Genomic DNA, 6,148 nt, shown 5'->3' with positions numbered 1-6,148 from the left:
AATAAATACTTATTTGAATCAATAAGAGATTTGAATGTAATTTTAAAATATTACAAAAGTATTTGCCAAAAAGTATTTCTGTCGTGTTCTACCCTAAACCACGATTTTTTTTTCAAGTTTGTTCCTCTACATCCAGTATTACAGACTTTTAAACATGCCTATTTGGAAAATTTACTGTATAGCTATCTCGACAAGATTTGCTGCAATTTAGTCTAATTAATACTTCTGTGCCTAAACTTCCTAGTATAAAAACCAACCAATGAATGAATGATGCTGCTTGTTTTAAGCTAGTATGCACATAATGGAGAAAGGAAATGTGGCACTTAGAATATTTAAAATCTGTGGACATTGCTTTGGGAGAAGAGAAAGCAACTGAAAAAGACCAAAGTGTTTGGTGTCTGTCAATCTGGAAGGCTTTCTACTTATATTTATTACCTCTTTGGAGCATCGGAGAACTGGTGTGACAATCATGGGCTTTTAATTCACACCAGTTCAAATCCCTGCTCTATCATTAATTAGTTGAGACTTTAAAGAAATAATTTTTTGTGGACTTCTGTGATGGTTAATTTTATGCCAGCTGGGCCACAGAGTGTCTAAATATATGGTCAAACATTCTAGATGTATCTATGAGGATGTTTTTGAATGAGATTAACATTTAAATTGACAGACTAGGCCTGGATAGAATAAAAAGTTTGACACACACCCCCCACTAGAGGAAGAGAAAATTCTTCCTGCCTGTCTGCCTTTGAACTAAAACATCTACTCTTCTAGACCTCAAGCCTGCCAGTCTTCAGACCGAGACTACACCATCAGATCTCTTGGGTCTCCAGCTTGCGGAGTCACCTTGCAGATCTTGAGACTTGTTAGCCTCATAATCTCATGAGCCAATTCCTTATAACAAATCTCACCTTACCTCCCCCCACCCTCCCCCCCCCCTCGCCCGCCACATCCACTGTGCTATTTTTAGAGATCCCTGACTAATAGAGCCCTATTGTTATTTTTTAAAACATGTAAGACCTACCCTGAAAGGGTTGGAGATAGTGAATTTAAACATCTATCGTTGAATCTTGTACCTAACACAGACTAGCTTGGGTTTTGACCCTAATGTTATGTCCCCTGCTAAAAGTAGTACAGAAAGATATTCAGAGTTGTTTTGTACATAAAGAATTCAAATGCCTGAACATTGTGAAACTTATTTTGTTAACATTCCCAAGACAATTTTCTAAAAAGATCTATTTTTCTGCATGGGGTTGGGGAAGCAGTTTTGAAAATTACAGTGGTTTTTTACAGCAATGTCTACAAATAATTATTGAGTACCTACTGTTTGCCAGGCTATAAGTAACAAGACATCCTTATTGGAGTTTATTAACCCCGAACTATTAGTAAGGGGAAAAATTAGTGTTAGATACAAGTAATGAGGCCATTATTAATATGATTAGAGATATCAGGTGAGAGAGGGGAGTAGAAAAGAAGAATACAGGGGGCCTAATCCAGAACCAGAGGTCAGAGCAGTGAGAGCTGAAGAATGAGTAAATATTTGAAGAGGAAGAAGGGCAAGCAAGTTTCAAGCTTCTGAACTGAGAACTGATTTTGGAACAGCCCACCTTGTCCTCACCTCTGAGGTAGCCTTGATTGGTTCCACCACTTGTTAGGTCTGCGCTGAACCTTCCTGTGGGATTATCTCATTAATGATATTTTTTTCTTGACTTATAATGTGCAAGATGAAATCCAGTCATCATCCCTGACTTATCAGGTGAGACAGCAAGACCTAGTCAGGACTAAACCCAGGCAGAGGAGGCTGGCCCTTATTGCTTAGGCCAAACCTTAAAAGGTCTTGTATTCAAACTTGATCACTTCACCAGAGAGGCTAAGAAGTTAAAACAATGGTATTATGTATTGTCACTGCCTAATGAATACCTGATCTAAATGGAAATGTACAAATAGCGATGTTTTAATTTAAGCTCCATCACAGTGTAATTTTGAAGTGAGCACCCTGGAGAGTCCCTAACAAAGTAAAGGGCCTTTTCCCCTGTGTGACTGTGGCTACTTGAGCCCCTATAAAACAGGGACAATAAGACTATCTCACAGGGCTGTCATGGAAGATGAAATGCATATGAAGCACTTTATACTGTGCCTCACCACCTGGTAAACATGCTCAGTTATTCATTATCGTCCATTATTGTTTAGCTATTCAATAGCATATCAGAATGCTATAGGAATCTTTACTACTACAAAGCCATGACCATTGGAATTCAAAGAAAACTTTTCCTTGATCAGAAATTATAGTTTGGTCAGAACTATAGTCAACCAACTATAGTTGGTTTGAGTATAAGGTTGCTTTAATTGTTATACACTTTGTTTGATCAATACTGTCTAAAGACCCAAAAGAAGATACCGGGAAATACAGAAGCAATAAATACACCACACAAAAGTGATGAAATTAAAATTTAAACTGAGAGAAGCAACCTAAACATTTGTACATTTTTTTTTCCACCTTCTTCTTTTGTCCATAGGATGAAAGTCTAGTTGAGAAATAACCAGTTTTGACGATTCCCATTTTCTTGTTACCATGCCCACCAGGGGGAGTCCTGGCCACATTTTTCTATGGCAAGGTGATAGGTATAGTGGAGCAAAGTCCTTTTTTGTCAGTTTCTCATTAACATTTAATCGAGATTAGAAAAAACTTTAGTACTGTTGACTAATGGAAGTGTACCGCTTGATTTCAAAGAAGCAGTTTCAACCAGCTAAGCTTTTATTAGCATCCTAACGAAAAAAAAAAAAAAAAAGAGGAGAATGTAAACCCTTAGGGCAGTATCAAATTCCAGTCAGCAGATCAAAGCAAGCTGATCTCATACTATTTTTTTTATCAGTACACACAGAAAAATGCACACTTGCAGAGTAAATCTCCAAGAAATCCATGCTGTAATATCAAATAAAATTTCTAATCTTTCATTGCCTTTGAATACTACATCTTAAGTGATAGGAAATATTAAAAATAATATAATTCCTGAGTAAAGCATATTTCTCTAGCTTTAATCTAATTTTCCAAAGAGTAATGAGAATTTTTTTCCTCTTAGTAATTCCATATATTCGTATTTCTTTGTAAAGGTAAAATGAAAAGTCCAACATATATACAGTAAATACGATCTCTTACAAGTATTGATAGCAAGCCAAAAGTCACTTTACAAATATGAATCACTGTACAAGGTATGCAATTACAAAAGAAGTAAACATGTCTTTGGGGATTATAATTTATATTGGAAGATGTACCAGCAGAAAGTCCAGAGGGATTTAGAAAAGAGAAAGGAGCCCTTTGGGTTTCAATAGCTGGAAAAGGTTGCATGGACTGGGTCTTAAAATACACTCAAATGGAAAGAGAGACCTGTCACAGTAGTGTGTTCAACTGTACTAGAACCAATAAACAAATAGCTCACCTCCTCAAAAATGTTTGAACCTATGTTCAAAGCAATAGAAAGAGAGCTCAGTGTAAAATGGAATTTCTGCAAATGCCATCAAATTGTTTAACCCTACTCTATCATTTGGGAGATTGTTTTAATCTAAATGATTTAATAAGAAATCATATCTTTGTTCCTGCTATTCTGTTTGCATGATATGCCCTCCCTTACTCTTTTTTGTGTCTAATTATTCTGAACATCCGCCTCAAATGCTATGTCCTCCAGTAAAGTCATTGACAATTTTTTGTTCCTTTTGCACTCTCAAAACACTAATATGCAGCTATTTCTTCATTCAAGGAATGAAGTATTTTACAGATGTTTTAGATGCAAAGATGAACTTAAAAACAGTCCTTGACTTTATAACAAATAATAAAAATAGAAAACTAATAATAAATATAAAACAAATTATTAGAGCTAATGTCAAAGTATGAGTAAAGTACAGTGGTTCAATCAATTCAAATTCTATATTTGGAGGTTCTAGAAAAGTTAAGACCATCTTTTTAGAGACAGTGGCAATTAAACTGATACATAAGTATAAGTGAGATTTTCCTAGTCAAAGAATAATAAGAAAAAAATTACAGACTGTAGGGATTGGAGGGAATCCACTGAGGGGGGGGGCGGGGGAGTGAAGAGGCATTAGGTTGCATAGCATGCTAGTGTTGTATGAAGTTATTCAATGAAGTTCTTCATGATCTAGCCTGACTACCCACTGGCACCATCATCCATCATTCCCAACCTATATTCTAGGAATCGACTATTCTAATGAAACTTAGATTCCATACCAAGTTGCTCTCTCTTCTTAGACAGCTTCCCCATACTTTTTTTTTTCCTAGATAAATTTAACTTTGTCAAGAATCAAAGAATCCATTCAGTATTGCCTCCTCTGCAGAGCTATCCCTACTCCCTCAGTCAGGATTAGGTGCCCCTTCATTGCAGCCCACAAAACTCTGCTTATTTTCTGTCCAAGTCCTTATTTCACTTATTTTATAAGTCTTTTCACTTAAGCCCTGAAGTCATTTCTGTTTTGCTGACATCTAATAATTGTTGAGTGAATTACCTAGTAAGTACCAGAAACTGGTAGGATGGAGGAGGTGGGTGAAACAAAACATAATATTTAAGGAGTTGACAATCCAGGTAAGTCATAAGTGGTGTAGCAGTGACTGAGGATGGAGGGCAAAGAGAGAAGGGGGCAGGAGCCATTCATTGGCTGGACTAGAGGGAGGTGACAAGGAGGTGGATTCCTTTTATGTGTTCCCAGCACCTACTAACACAAAAGCTGAAAACTGGTAGACTATGGCCAAAAAAAGCCACAGGCGGGATTTGTTTGTCCTTTTAAGCCAATGTTGAAAAATCAGATTTTATGTAATAGGGTGGATTTCTGGCTTTATTTGAATAAATTACTAACATCAAGCTGCATACTCAGAACTGAGAAATAGCTGCCTTTTCCAGATAGGACATTAACTCTTTTGCCTTTACCAATTTTTATATTAAACTTATTTCAGTTAAGAAATGAGTCACTTTAAAGAAAAACATAAGGTAAATAACTGTACGGGCAGTACTTAGATATGGCCTAAAAATTGAAGTTGGTACTTAAATGATGGTTCAAGTCCACGAAAAACAATCTGTCCACTCCCAACCTCACCGGCAACTTCCAACAATTTTGGTCAAATTGTACATATACGTTGGGATATCTGTAAGAGCTTCATTGTGTATTGCACCCTCTGTAAAGTGTTATCTTGGTAATTATTTTCCAGAATTTTATCTCATCTCATATTAATATCATAACTTCCTTCTATTTGTACTTTCCAAGAATATTTTTGTTCATATATTATTAGTGCTCTCTTTATGTATGGAATATACGATATAGAATTTTCTTTGTTTTATAATCCAACCAGATTCCTTTTTTTAAATAGGTAAGTATTAGCATATTTACATAGATGGATATAATAGTTAAATGAGTATTACTTTTATTTTAACGATTTCTTTCTTATTTTCTGCTTTTTAAAAATAAATTTTGACTATGTGTTCTATGCTTGTTTTGTGTTGGTGTGTGTGCTTCTTCTGATAGCCGAACAGCAACTGTAAAGACCTGGGGTAACTTACTCTCAGTGGTTTTGTTTATGTGTTTGTTTGAAGAATGGCAAGGAGACCCCTCTGGGCCGAAACTAAGTGATGGAGGGAGTGGGAGGTGATGAGGTCAGAAAAGTCACTGGGGCTTTGTATTTCCCATTTACTCAAAGATCCAAAACTGCTAGAGGGTTTTTGAGCAGGAGGCTGACATTTTATTTACATATAAGGTTGGCTTCTGTATGGAGACTAACTGTAGGAACACCAAGCACAGAAGCAAGGAAAACAGTTGGGAGGCTAATACGATAATCCAGATGAGACAAATGATGGCAGTTTTGTCTAGGACAGAGTAACAGAGAATAGATCAGATTCAAAATATGTTTTGAAGGTAGAATAGATTGGGTTTGTTGATGGATGGAATGTAGTATGTGTGAGAGAGGAAATTACTGCAAGTTTTTTTTTACCCGAGCATTTACTGAGACATTCTCCAGATTGCTGAAGGAGGATAATAAAACCTGTTATTAAACCCCAAATTAGCAACCTCAGATAGTTAAACTTATTATTAAACTACAATAAAAATTGAAATGATGTGATAATGAAGCATAAATTTACACCAAAAAAAATAT

This window comes from Rousettus aegyptiacus, unplaced genomic scaffold (assembly GCF_014176215.1).
Source record: "Rousettus aegyptiacus isolate mRouAeg1 unplaced genomic scaffold, mRouAeg1.p scaffold_m13_p_6, whole genome shotgun sequence".
NCBI lineage: Eukaryota > Metazoa > Chordata > Mammalia > Chiroptera > Pteropodidae > Rousettus > Rousettus aegyptiacus.
This window is presented reverse-complemented; position numbering follows the sequence as displayed.